The following is a 15,950-nucleotide window of genomic DNA, read 5'->3' on the forward strand; positions in this document are numbered from 1 at the left end:
CTGTAACTCAATGAGTACCGTTAAATACTCGAGTGACTAACTTACGCTAATAAGAAAGCACTAATGATTCTTCTAATAGTTCACGTTAATGAACAAGTAAGAAATCAATTATAGCACTATTATCTTATAACGATAATGAAAGAACGAATGCACAAGTTTATAAATCACACGACCTTTTTTCGAAAATAAACAAAACGGTTTTCTTGCTTTAAAACATGGTTTTTGTTTTGTGAAAATATATGAAAGTTATGCTCAAAGGTCTTAACTTTAATGATGTAAAGTATGGAGTATTTATAGTAAAAGAGGAGCAAGGGTTTCGGTTTACTAAAAACCCTAGATGCCGTGTGGTGTCTTGTAAAGCAAGAAGGAATTAGGTTAAATCTTTCCTTAATTCTTTTCCACGACTTGCCTTAATAAATAATATTTTCCTATCTTAACAACTCACCAATATCTTGGAGATTAGGAAAGATAATATAAGGAGATAAAGAAATCTCTAACAAATTTTATCCTAATACCTTAACCCTTATCCAAGCAAAGACTTATTGTGCAAGAAGGAAATTACTATTCACGTTTACTATTCACGCGGCACTGTTCACGGGTACTATTCACACAGCACTATTCATCCCTAATATTTTTATAAGATAGAAAGGAATAAATCAAATAATAAAGAGATAACAAATCTCTAACCAAATATTATTTTAAAGATTTACTCAATCTTTTCCTTCTATCTTTACAAAAATAATATCTTATAAGTTAGGAAAGAATAAATCAAAATAATATAAAAGAGATATTAAATCTCTAATCAAATATTATAAAGATTTATACAAAACCCTAACTTGTACAAAGAGTAACCGTGTATGAGAAAGAAACGACTCATAAGCCCAATCCTCTTTCACGAAAACCCTAGGTAAGATAAATTAGGTTTAGGGTTTTTAGAGTATGTAGAAACTAGAAACCCTAATTAGCAAGATGCCTCAACTCATAAGTTGATTCAATCATAATTACTAATTATAAGCTAATAGTAAAACCATACTCAATATCAAAATAAGCTCCCTTGTAAAATAAATACTTTTACTAAAACATTTAAAACGGTTTTCAAAAAATAGTTTAAAAACTATTTTGTCGTGTGTTTTATAAACTTCACATCTCAATGTTATAGTAGAAAAGCTATAACATTGAGCTCTTATATAAGTAATGTTATAGCTGTGAGGCCATAACTTTACCAATGTAAGAAGTCTATTCTTACGTTACCATTACGAGATAATCACCTATGCTATTCTAATCTTCGTTAGGAGATCTTCGAGTGTAGGCTACTTCATTATTCAAGCTTGATCAATCATTAATTGAGCTTCATCTTCTCATGAATGCTTGAACAATTCTTCCGTTATCTTGTAATATCTTGATCCTTGATTGAGGGCTTGATCATAATATAAACGCATCATACTTCCATCACAATTCCTTAATGCTTGCGATTAGTGAGTCCAATCTAAAAGACTAAACAAACAATTACGTGCAACGAGTATATATAAAATAAAGCACTCTTGACATCATCAAAACATAAACATATATTCTATATGGTTCAACAAATTCCCCCTTTTTGATGATGGCAAGTCTCCTAAAATTGTGACTAAGTATGTAGTTCCCCCTCAATATAATATCGTTATCATTATAGATAGAGATCAACGCAAGATCAAACAATTATATTCAATACCAAAGCTTTAAGGAATTTAAGAGACAATCGGTCTTGACAAGGACCAAGCTTAGGCAAATACTAAATCATGGTTATTTCTTCCCCCTTTTGACATCATCGAAAAGACGAGAGCAGACATAAAACGACTAGAATGATATCAACCAAGGCAAGAAATATATATTAATCAAAGCATATATTATAGCATAAGAATGATTTCAACATAAGCAAGTCCTACATATAAAGTGTGCAATACAAACCAAGATGAATAGAGATGTTGTAGGAGAGAAGAAAATTAGTCACTCACCTAACTACGACCTACAAAAGCATGCATGCAATCTAACATGATAGATATCTCTAGCTACCGTACATATACACTCCAACCAATCGAGGTCCAAAACACATGCCGAGGACTTACATATGAATGTGAGGTGAGGTAATTGGGTAAGAAGGGGCAAAATAATTTGGATATGTGGAGGTAAAAGCCAAGCTAGCACCGATCACAACCAAAAGTAACCATACTCCACTTTCCAACCCAACATGAAAGATGATACACCATGCCAAGTATGGCACACACTCACTCACATCAATAAGTACTTCTCCTCAAGTAATATGGAAATGAATAAGAATAGGAGTAATAAGAGATTTTTGCCTTTCCATCTTTTATAGTATCATTTTTCTCTTTTTTTTCGTATATTTTTTTCATTTCATTTTTTTTCAGATCAACTTTTTCTTCCTTCCTTCATATATTCATCACAACACCAACCAAATTGACCACAACAAAACTTCCAAATATACCAACAAGACTAGCTTGACAAGGGTAGGCCATATGGAATGTAGTTGAATAAATAGGTCAAAACAGGATAAATTTGGCTAATGTGAGGTTAATAGGTAACGTAAAGAAAGGGTCGCCTCTCCACATGTGTCACCACCACAAACCCGAGTGTATACAGGTAATAAGAGACTAATTTCATGCTTATGCAATTTGATGTTACATGCCATGTAAGGAGTACTACTCACATCCTAAATGAAACCAATCATGAATGTCATTGGTTTATGAATCTCTAAACCTTAGAATGTATATGTGATGAACAAGAGTTATGGTTTGTATACGACACAAAATATAATAGACTAGCAAACGGAATATTCTCATAAAATAATAAAATACTATATAAGAATGTACTTGCAACGGAAAATACGAACACAGTCATACAATCTCGTCAAATCTAGTCAGTCACACGGCTAGGAAATAATTATGATAGTATAGGTGCCACCGATTAAACCAATTTTCAACCGTAAAGTCTCAAAACGTTCTCTAGCTAATGATTTTGTCAAAATGTCTGCCCATTGTTTTTCAGTACTACAAAATTCAAGTTTTATATTTCCCTTCTCAACATGGTCTCGTATGAAGTGGTGTCTTATTTCAATATGCTTGGTACGTGAATGTTGTGCGGGATTTTTAGAAATTATTATCGCACTAGTATTATCACCTAAAATAGGAATACATCCTACGTCAACACCATAATCACGTAATTGTTGCTTAAGCCATAAAAGTTGAGTACATACCAGTCCTGCAGCAATATATTCGGCTTCAGCAGTTGAGAGGGCAACGAATTTTGTTTCTTCGAACCCCACGTGATGATACATGGTCCGACAAAAGTGGCGACACCCAACGTGCTTTTTCTGTCTAGAGAACATCCTGCGTAGTCGGCATCGGAATAACCGACTAGATCAAAATTGCACTCCATTGGATACCATAGGTATAAGTTGGCCGTTCCAATCAAGTAACGTAAAATTCGTTTTATGGCCGTCATATGCGATTCTTTGGGAGATGATTGATATCTCGCACAAACGCATACACTAAACATAATATCGGGTCTACTTGCGGTCAAATATAACAGTGACCCAATCATCCCACGGTAAGTAGTTTCATCAACTGATTTACCGTTTTCATCCAATGTCAATTTCTTGTTCTCGACCATTGGAGTAGGCATAGCATGTGATTTTTCCATTCCGAATTTCCGAATCAAATCCTTGATGTATTTCTGTTGATGGATTTTAATGCCTTCATCAGTTTGTTGTATTTCCAGATCTAGGAAGAATTTCAATTCTCCCATCATACTCATTTCGAATTCGGAAGTCATCAACTCAGAAAAATATTTGCATAGGCTTCGGTTGGTTGATCCAAAGATGATATCATCAACGTATATTTGAACAACCAAAAGGTCAGAACCCTCAATTTTTAGAAATAGGGTTTTGTCGACGGATCCTCTACTAAATCCACTGTTAAGTAGAAACTTAGATAATCGATCGTACCAAGCCCTAGGTGCTTGTTTTAATCCATATAGGGCTTTATCCAATTTGAACACGTGATCCTCAAATTTGATATTCTTAAAACCAGGGGGTTGTTCAACGAAGACTTCCTCTTGTAAATAACCATTCAAGAATGCCGTCTTGACGTCCATCTGGAAGAGCTTCATTCCCTTGTGTGCGGCGAATGCTATCAGAAGTCTAATAGCTTCAAGACGAGCAACAGGTGCGAAGGTCTCGTCATAATCTATACCTTCTTGTTGATTATACCCTTGGACCACCAATCTTGCTTTGTTTCTGACAATGACTCCGGCATCATCTAATTTGTTCCTGAAGACCCACCGAGTTCCAATGACTGTACGATCTTTTGGTCTAGGAACTAAATGCCAAACCTTGTTTCTTTCGAACTGTTGTAGCTGTTCTTGCATAGCTATAATCCAATCTGATTCAGCAAGAGCTTCATGATGTTCTTTGGTTCGATCATAGATAGGAAAGAGTAGAAAGAGCAGAAATTGTTCAAGGAACATCTTGTTTGAACACCCTTCTTAATATTTCCAAGAATATTGTCCATGGGGTGTGAGTTCTTGTATTTCCACTTCGTTGAAGTGCTTGAGTGAAAGAAACAGATTTTTATCTCCGGTCATGTGTCTTGAACATCCAGTGTCAAGATACCATTGATTGTTTTCTTTCACTTCTTCCTGCATAAAGGATTAGATACAGTTTTTAGGTACCCAAGCGAAGTTGGGTCCCTTATGATTAGTTATTCTAAATACTAAATCCTTTCGAACCCAAACACGTCTAATGACCGTTTTTCTAACCTTAGGTTTGTTTGGTTTGGGAGGAGTTCTGGGGTTAGGGTTTTCTCTAGGTCTAGAAATTTCTCTAAATCTCTCTTGATTATTTTCCTTGTGAATAGGTTTACTGGGTTGAGATCTACAAGGGCTTTGTGAAGTGCTAGGTTTCTTGGAGTAGTCAAAGGCCATGTCATAGAACCAACGAAATTTATTGTTCCTTTCTTCGTTAGGTTCGTTAGTGGGACTTTCCTTATCCTCGACAACTGTGTCAACAGTTTTGGCATGTTCGGCATTTTTTCATAAATCATGAGCCTTTTTGACACAATTGAATCGGATATGACCCGTATGACCACAGTAATTGCAAATCAAATATTCAGGAAGATCAGCATACTTCCTTTTTCTAAAAGCAAAATCCGAAGGTGTTGATTTGCATTTAGAGTGATCTCTACGGCTGTAGCACTCATGTCCTAACCCCATCTTCATATTATTATCAGATTGTTCGGTTAGGAAGTTTAGGACTTTTGTGCTACCTTCCCAATTGTTATGGACCTTTCTAGCGTGTAGAACTAGGTCTTTTAAGGTTTTAATTTCCTCTTGACATTTCGTGTGATCTACATCATTGTCCTTTTTAAAGTTGTCACGAAAGTCTTAGAATCGTTTATTAAGAATGAACACAACATCGATGTGTTGTTTCTTAACGTTGATCATATCGGTCTTAGATTCTTTCAATTGCTTTGAAAGAGAATCTATCTCTTTCTTTTGGTCTAAGATCACTTCTTCATTAGATGTGACCTTAGTTTCCAAAAGTTCTTTGACTTTTCTAAGTTCTAAAGTTATAGCTTCACTAGCTATAACGTTGGCTTGAAGGTGTTTGATGTTAAGTTTTAGGTCGGAGGTTATAGCTTCATTAGCTATAACTTTAGACTCTAATTCCTTCTTTTCAGCCATAGTAGAATCTAACGTTGTAGCTTTCTCAGCTATAACTTTAGATTTCAACTTCTTAGCTTTAGTCTTGAGAGTATGATTCTCTTCCGCGATTTCGAGAATCTGTTCCTTTAGATCTTTCAATTCCAAATCCTGTTCGTGACACTTATCAAGAGATTGTTCAAAGAATTCAGTTAAAGCACTTTTTGACAATTTCTTATCACGTTTTTTAAGCTCAATATAACTTACCTCTTCATCGTCATCCTCGTCTGATTCTCCAAGATAGCAATAGTTTGAGTGATAAATTGTGCTTTCATCGTCACTGTCGGAGATTAGGTCAAGACTAACACTGCTGAGACAAAGGTTTGCTACTTCGTCGTCTTCAGATTCCTCGTCATCTTCTGATTCAAGGTCTCCCCAACACGAAGCCATCATAACTTGCTTGAATTCTCTCTTTGTCTTCTCACGTTTCGTCTTGTCCTTTATCTTCTCCCATGTTGGACAATCTTTGATCATATGACCAGATTCTCCACACTTGAAGCAACCTCTATTTGTGAAAGACGACTTTGAGTCATTAACCGTTTTGTTGAATGACTTGTTGTTATTGTTGTTATAGGATGATTTTGTTTGTTTATTTCGAAATATTTTGTTTTTGAAACGGCGTGCAAACAATACAGTTTCATCCTCTAATTCAGAGTCAACTTCTTCGCTCTTTAAGACCATACTCTTATTACGACTTGGTTCAGCGTCATCTTTGTTAAGAGTAATTTCATGGGCCATGAGAGCACCAATGAGTTCTTGATAGGATAGGGTTTCAAGATCTCGTGATTCCTCCATTGCAGTGACCTTAGCACGCCACTTCTTAGTAAGGCTCCTAAGAACCTTTCTAGCAATATCCTCGGTATAGAATTTCCTACCTAGGTTTTTTAATTCATTTATTATACTTGAAAACCTTACAGACATACTATCTAAGGACTCATTAGGCTCCATGATGAATAGCTCATATTTTTGCATAAGCAAATCAATTCGGTGCTTCCTAACAATGGAATTTCCTTCATAAGCTAATTCTAGCCCATCCCATATCTCCTTGGCCGTGGAACATGAAGAGAACCGATCAAACTCGGTAGAAGTCATTCCGTTTTGCAGAAGACTTATTGCTTTGGAGTTCTTTTCGGCTTTCTTGTAGTCGGCCTCGACATAGTCCTCTTCTTTCTTTTCATAGGTAGTGCCTTCCTCGGATGCCACAAGAATTTTGTGTGGTCCGTTTTGAATAATCCTCCAGCACTCCCAATCGTGTCCTTTCACATAGTGAGTCATCATGTTTTTCCACAATCCATAATTCTTCCCATCAAAGACGGCACACTTGAGATATTTGGAATCCATTTATCACGAGATAGGCAGCGGGATATAAAACGATAAGATAAATGAAAAACAAGATAGATCAGCCTCTTTGCGGTTAGGCAATCAAGAGCACAAGGCTCTGATACCAATTGAACAGTCTATTGATCCAAAATACTCAAGAGGGGGGGGGGTGAATTGAGGATTTAAAACTTTTGAAAGCTTTTTCGACTATGTATGTATAATTAATTATTTAAAGTTTATTGATTAAACTTTAACTAATTAACGAATTAAAAGCAAAGCAAATAAACGAAAGAAAGAGAGACACACGGATTTTTGAAGTGGTTCAGTTTCACAAGTCGAAACCTACGTCCACTATTCTCGATTAATAAATTTAGTACCTTTCTCCGGATTACAAATTTACTAACCCAACTCGTACAACTAACTCTAGCTGTAACTCAATGAGTACCGTTAAATACTCGAGTGACTAACTTACGCTAATAAGAAAGTACTAATGATTCTTCTAATAGTTCACGTTAATGAACAAGTAAGAAATCAATTATAGCACTATTATCTTATAACGATAATGAAAGAACGAATGCACAAGTTTATAAATCACACGACCTTTTTTCGAAAATAAACAAAACGGTTTTCTTGCTTTAAAACACGGTTTTTGTTTTGTGAAAATATATGAAAGTTATGCTGAAAGGTCTTAACTTTAATGATGTAAAGTATGGAGTATTTATAGTAAAAGAGGAGCAAGGGTTTCGGTTTACTAAAAACCCTAGATGCCGCGTGGTGTCTTGTAAAGCAAGAAGGAATTAGGTTAAATCTTTCCTTAATTCTTTTCCAAGACTTGCCTTAATAAATAATATTTTCCTATCTTAACAACTCACCAATATCTTGGAGATTAGGAAAGATAATATAAGGAGATAAAGAAATCTCTAACAAATATTATCCTAATACCATAACCCTTATCCAAGGAAAGACTTATTGTGCAAGAAGGAAATTACTATTCACGTTTACTATTCACACGGCACTGTTCACGGGTACTATTCACACAATACTATTCATCCCTAATATTTTTATAAGATAGAAAGGAATAAATCAAATAATAAAGAGATAACAAATCTCTAACCAAATATTATTTTAAAGATTTACTCAATCTTTTCCTTCTATCTTTACAAAAATAATATCTTATAAGTTAGGAAAGAATAAATCAAAATAATATAAAAGAGATATTAAATCTCTAATCAAATATTATAAAGATTTATACAAAACCCTAACTTGTACAAAGAGTAACCGTGTATGAGAAAGAAACGACTCATAAGCCCAATCCTCTTTCACGAAAACCCTAGGTAAGATAAATTAGGTTTAGGGTTTTTAGAGTATGTAGAAACTAGAAACCCTAATTAGCAAGATGCCTCAACTCATAAGTTGATTCAATCATAATTACTAATTATAAGCTAATAGTAAAACCATACTCAATATCAAAATAAGCTCCCTTGTAAAATAAATACTTTTACTAAAACATTTAAAACGGTTTTCAAAAAACAGTTTAAAAACTATTTTGTCGTGTGTTTTATAAACTTCACATCTCAATGTTATAGTAGAAAAGCTATAACATTGAGCTCTTATATAAGTAATGTTATAGCTGTGAGGCCATAACTTTACCAATGTAAGAAGTCTATTCTTACGTTACCATTACGAGATAATCACCTATGCTATTCTAATCTTCGTTAGGAGATCTTCGAGTGTAGGCTACTTCATTATTCAAGCTTGATCAATCATTAATTGAGCTTCATCTTCTCATGAATGCTTGAACAATTCTTCCGTTATCTTGTAATATCTTGATCCTATGCATGGAGGTTCTTTCGGTTAACATAGACCATGCTCATGAAATGGGAAGGATACATGGGTTTCGGCTTTGTCGGGGAGTCCAGCCTTTAACTCATCTGTTCTTTGCTGATGACCCGGTTTTATTCTTTAAAGATAAAGGGGGAACGACAACCTACCTTATGAACCTTATAAAGGAGTATTGTGAAGCTTCGGGACAAAGGATTAACCCTGCCAAATCGGGGGTCATCTTCAGTCCAAACACTACTTTAGCGAATGTTAAGAACCTGTTGAAGACTCTTATGATTAGGACCAATCAAGGTATTGGAAAGTATCTTGGAATACCGGCAGAATTTCAGGAATCGAAAAAAGACATATTCAACTCCTTAGTGGATCACATTACTAAACGGATTTCTTCGTGGATTGGGATTTTCCTATCACCATCGGGACGACTTACTCTAATTTCATCAGTCCTATCAAACCTCTCAAATTAATTTCTATCGGTTTTCAAAATTCCGGTAAGTGTGGCGAAAAAGATTAACTCTCTATTGTCGCAATTTTGGTGGACGGGATGTAAATTGGGGAAAAATATTCACTGGTGTAGTAAATTTTTTTTAAGTATCCCTAAAAGTGGAGGAGGCTTAGGGATCCGTAATGTGGAGTGTTTGAATCAAGCACTTTTGGCCAAGCATGGATGGCGGTTAGTTTCCGGTGATTCTTCCTTGTTTTGTAAGATCTTCCTTGTCAAGATGTTTGGGACAAATACCTTTTCTTTCAGCAGTCGTCAAACCAAGGATTCCGGTATGTCGTGGGGGGGTATGTAGTATTATACATGGACTTCACACGATTCAAAATAATATTGGGTGAAAAACCTGGTAGAAACTCTTCGCTCAATGTATGGTTGGCTAGATGGGTTGGGGGCTCTAGGCCGGAACCAAAAGATTGTTGGTTGGGTCCTAATGAGGCGCACCTCGCAAATCTGCAGGTGCGACAACTCCTGATGCCAAATGGTGAGTGGAATGAGCAGTATGTACGGGCTCTCTTTAAGGAAGAATATTCAGGATGGATCTTGGCAATGCAGTTAAGGGAACCATGGCAAGCTGATAAGGTCTTTTGGCCGCTCACTAAGGACGGGATTTATATAGTTAAGAGTGGGTATGGGCTGCTTTTTGATGAATATATCCAGAAGAGGAGCTCACCTAAAGATAATTCGAGGATTGGCGACCGGGGAAAGGATTTCTGTAGGAAGCGATTATGGCATCTGCCTATCCCAAATACGTGCAAAATCCTCGTGTGGAAGATTATGACCAGTACCCTGCCGGTTGGAATGGAATTTTCTAGAAGAAAGTTGGAAATGGATGTCTTCTGTGGAATGTGTGGGGCTTCTAATCAAAACTTGGAAACAGTTGAGCACCTGTTTCGGGATTGTGAATGTGCAAGAAGGATTTGGGCAGGATCAGAACTAGGAATCAGGGTGAACAATGTTGGATCCTTAAGCGTCACGGACTGGATCATTGATTGGGTCAAGCTACTCTCTGGTAAAGAGGGGGGGTGAAAGGAGGGTGATAATGTTTGTTGCTGTTTTGTGGGGATTGTGGAACCTTCAGAATAGAATCAAATTTGACGGACTGGAGCTGAACTGGCGAAGCATTATGTGTAACACCCCATACTCCAAGTGCCTTACCAAGACCACTTAAGGCATGAAAGTGCTACCATATCGGTTACCCGAGATAATGATAATCATAAGACAATAAAGAAACGTACTTTAAAAGTAAATATAATTTAATTGATTACATGATCAAAACCAAAACCGTTAAGCTGAAAAACAAGGTTCTCAGACGATCTACTGATAAAACTATCAAATCTAAAACATCGTCTAACACAACGGAAGACTTCTAACTGCCACATGATGACTCATCCCAGCTATCCCATACGCGTCATATCATACCTGCTCAATAACTGCTCACCACCCCCGAATGGATCACCACAGTTTTTAAAACATTTAAACGGGGTCAGTACTAATTACACATAAACAATGCCACAATGAAACAAGTACACAAACAGTTCAAACAGCTCAACACAACCCCAGTCTCCATCTCCAATCTCCACACAACTGACTACACACTAAAGTGTGTAGCCCTGCCAGAGTACCCATCGCAATAGGTTACTCCTCGCCGCCATTGGGGGACCGCAGCCGTTCCCACCTAAGCCCCGCTCATCTCCATCGAGCGATAAACCCATGTTCATTAATGTGCACATCCCTCCTGTGGCGGGTTCCATAGAAGGCGAATCAAGGGCGTGAAGCCACACCCGCAAGTGACTCCACTCAGCCAGGGATGCACCCCGAAGAACACAGACAGATAAACAATAATCACAATACAACCTCAACAACCGTCTGAAACAATCAACAATATGAAATCACAACCGTCTGAATCAATCAACAATAGGAAATCACAACCGTCTGAATCAATCAACAATCACTAACTACAACGCAATCACCATACACATCATGTAATTAATACTGAGTAGGGAAACCCTACCTGGAATGCAATACAGTCAGACGATCTCAACAACTGTTATAAAAAAGCCTCCTCTACGAATCCTCCTCCTAACATAACATCACATATATCACTAACCACACAAAACTAACACAACCCCCCAATTCCCAAAATTAGGGTTTAACAAGACTTAATTAAATATAACAAATTCGGTACGTAGATCTTACCCTCGACGCAAGGATCACAAAGATGTAAAGAAACATGAATTCCGACCTTCCAAACTCCGAGATTTGTCAATAATGCGACGAATGTGAAGTACGTAGGTTGAAATCTCTTTTTCAAAGTAATTAGGTTTGTAAAAACGTATTATGAAAGTGACGGAAGTGTTTATATACTAATTCGCATTATTAACAAAATCCGACAAAACACTACCCGTAAACCGGGCTACTCGATCGAGTAACTGACGTACTCGATCGAGTGCCACCTACTCGATCGAGTACCCTACAGGTCAGAAACTAAATTAAATTGCAAAACACCCTTACTCGACAGAGTAAGGCCCACTCAATAGAGTACCCAGAGACTCATAAAACCGTAGTATTACATTATGGATCTTTTCTATGAGCATATTGGGGAGAGGATTCAGGTCCTCATTGAGCAGGTTGATAGAGGACATCTTAGGGCCGATAGGAGGGGATCCCCTGAGGAGAGAATGGATACGGTAAGATGGAGAATAAAGGAAGGGTATCCTTTTCACCTAGTTGGTAGGCAGGATCACTGCATGGTGATAAGAGTTAAAGTGGATGCGAGCTGGGATCAAACCTATAAGGCGGCCTATGGATGAGTGGCAGTTGACTCGATGGGACAAGAACTTATGCGACGAAGTGTGAAAATTAGAGCGGAAGCTGCTCTCTAAGCGGAGGCATTGGGAATGCGAGATGTACTATTATGGGCAGCCTCTGAGGGTTTTCTTCATCTGGATATTTCGTCGGATTGTCTTAAACTTATCAATGAATTGGCAGAAGTGGAAAAAGAAGATCATTTGCTGGCAGATATTTTGGCAGATATGAGGGGCAACTTCGGCTTATTTCATTGTTTATGTATTAATTTTATTCCAAGATATTTTAATACTATAGCACATGGCGTGGCCAGTCAGGCCATGAGACTGTAACAACTTTTCTTTACGGCTGTAAAAAAAAAGGTATCATCTCATATTTGCGATTTATGAATCCGCTTTTACTCCAACTTGCTGACCAATGACCATTACTTTAACATCATAATTCCTCCCTAGATACCCTAGATTCATCACATTTTCAGATTCACATATAGCTAACACGACCATAACATTCATTTGAAGAAAGTTTAGACATCAACACATCCCATGGTAACCCTTCATCAAAACATAAGATCCAAAATTTAAAGGAAAGACAATTAAACACAGTTTAACTTGTTGGAGCTTGTGTCCTCCACAAATTAGTGTGATAACATTTATAAATCTCTTATAGGTTCACAAGGGTATACTTCGTATTTTATCAGTTGATTAACGATTACCTAATAACGGTTGGCTTGCTAGAGAGTTTGACGTTATTATCATACAGATGGCGGTGATCAACTGGTACCTAAAAGTCACACCTAAAGGATGTGTTTGAGAGATGTGGTTATGGAAATTTAATCACATTGATGCCTTATATGATTAAACAGTTAGTCAACGTGTTGATGAGACGATTATTTAATGCCGATTAAATAATATTAGATGAGACGAATTAACTGTCAATTCGTAAATTGAATATAATATGTTATATTTAATTAATGTATATAATGTTAAGCTTGGACGAATTAATATGTTAATTCGTAATTAAATGTAATCGGTTATATTTAATTAGCTAATTATAAATATGCGATATTTATAATTAATGTATATATTATACGATATTGTCATAATAAACTATTACGGACCGGCATTAATAAGTTGACTGCAAGCTGTTGTGTGTAGACTGATTAATACGGGATAAATAAATGACAATATAATTATACACTTTATATACATATTGTATACTACCAAAATAAGTAGATTTAATCTTACCATTTTGCGTAGGTAGAAAAACCGAAATAAGGAGGATATTCCTCTTATTATTTCGGTATATGGGCCGAAAAATAGGAAGAAAAAATCTACCCTATTTCTCTTCCTCTTTCACGGTTTAAGAGGGAGTAAGGGGACTTATTTTTCTTTAACCTAATTTGACCTAGTCTCTTCTCATCAAAGAAAAACACAAAAATCTTAACAATTTACAGAAAATTGGGGATCGATTCTAGCAAGAAGAAAAGGGCATATCTCATATCATCTTGGGTGCAACTAATAGGTGAATATCATTGCGATATTGTTCTTAGGCCGATTTTGCTAGGACCGAAGGTTGTTTCTTCATTCTCTACTTTTGTTTATGCAATTTATTTTATGACTCGTAATCATCTTTATAAATTCGTTATAATCCTTAATAATAAGGGAAGTATACAGATTATTTCCCACAAGTGGTATCAGAGCCAAGGCCACGAAATTTATTTTGATGATTTTCATAAAATTGGATGTAAATAAAATTAGGGTTTCGAAAAAAAATTAGGGGTTCGGCTGAAATTTTTTTTTGGCCGAGAAGAATTTTTTTTCTAGCCTTTTTTTTCTTTGTTTGATGATTTGTTTCCATTTTGATTTTTCATATTGTTGTTTTAATCAGTTAAAATAATCATATGATGAATTTGTAGATGTTTGATTTAATGAGGATTAAATTGTAATGTAAATGGAAATCGTCTTGTTGATGTTAAAATTGTTTTTGCTATATAGTTTTTGGCATATACGGTTAATCATGTTTTATTAATTAATATGCTAATCTTGTTCTAATAGCAACTATAAACGATTTTGTTCATCTTAAATTTTTTTGGGCTGTTTTGTTCATGATTCAGCCGAGTACAATAAAAAAAACTATTTTTGTTGTTGTTAGGGCATTTTGCCGATAAAAAAAAATAGGGCTGTTTTAATTTTTTTTTTCCAGCCGCAAAAAGAAAAAAAAAAGTTTCTGGGATTTAGGGTTTGCCGAGCCAAAAAGAGAAAAAAAAAATTCTGTTATTTTTCGGTTTTGCTGTTTGTTGCCGAAATAAAAAAAAAATATTTTTGTTTTTTTTTGCCTAAGTCGCGAGCAAAAAGATAAAAAAAGGAGGGCTGTTTTAATCTTGCATTTTGCCGAGACCAAAAGAAAAAAAAAGGAAATTTTTTTTCGGTTTTGTTTGGTTTGTTTTGGCCTAGAATGATTATACATTAAATTTACAATGTATGATAAATTATTGTGAAGCGGTTCATAATTCATAGATACCTAATTATTTTAAAGAGGTTTAAAATAATGATTGGATTAAATTCATATTACAAGTTTAATGTGAATTAAGATTAAAATTAATATGTTTAATTGAGGAATTGTCACTTAATTTGATCATTTAAATAGGTGGTTTGGGTAAAATTAATCTACATAATTAAAGAATTATGTCTTGCATGTTTAATTTTTTTAGTTGATGCATTTTCTTTTGTGAATGAATCGTTGAATGAATTTATTTACGTATTTTTGCAATCGGTTGTAATTTGTAATACCTAGTGTGGCCTTAGTCAAATTATGTTTTCGTAATGATGGAAACATAATTTTTAATGTAATTTGAGATCTCGTATCTCCGTTTGGTTTTCTTTATTTATTACGATTTTGAAATTAGAATGTAAATAGGTTTATTATGTAATTTTAAATTGTAATTTTTGAGAAGACTAAAGATGGAGATTGGAGCTCACTCCCGCTACATGGATCAAGATGGAACATCAAGACAAGCTTCTCGGGTCCATGGATGGATTCCAAAGTTGTATTTATGTTCATTTTGATAGGATAGGCCACACTAGGACTTTATTTTGTTTTACGTTTTACCGTTCTTATTGCTTTTCATTCACATGCTAGTTAGTGCATCATTTTTCCGCCTAAAACCAAACCACCTACTAAAATGCATGAAAATTGACACATATAGGTTGTATGTCAGTTTTCATAGACATACAGATGTCACTCAGTTTAAACCATCACCTTATTCACGCATGCTAGATATTAGTTCACTTAAAATGAATTAAAATAAAGTTGACGGGATCTTCCTCTAAAACGGAAATTGAGATTAGTCTTTATAAGGCCAAACAACTATGAATCCCTTCTTCGTCGGTAGGCATAATATGACCCCTTCTACGTTGGGTAAGTAGTTTGTGTTGACTTAGTTTATCTCAACATTATAGTCCGAAGAGTTTCTCGTGATTATGATGGACTAAAGATAGAATTTACAGAAATTTATCGACCAAGGATTCTAACAGTAGAATTAGCCAAAAATGTTGGCTTATCAATTTCTAGATAATTGAGTCTTGGGATCATTTATATAATTCTTGAGGGAGGTCAATTGTATAAATGCTTGAGTCTTCGCTTATAACAGTTTTTGCATTAAGACTTAAAATCAAAACGATGCATATGCTTATTATTTTTATTCTTCTTTTCGCAGTGTAGAATACGT

Source organism: Silene latifolia, chromosome Y, assembly GCF_048544455.1.
Source record: "Silene latifolia isolate original U9 population chromosome Y, ASM4854445v1, whole genome shotgun sequence".
NCBI lineage: Eukaryota > Viridiplantae > Streptophyta > Magnoliopsida > Caryophyllales > Caryophyllaceae > Silene > Silene latifolia.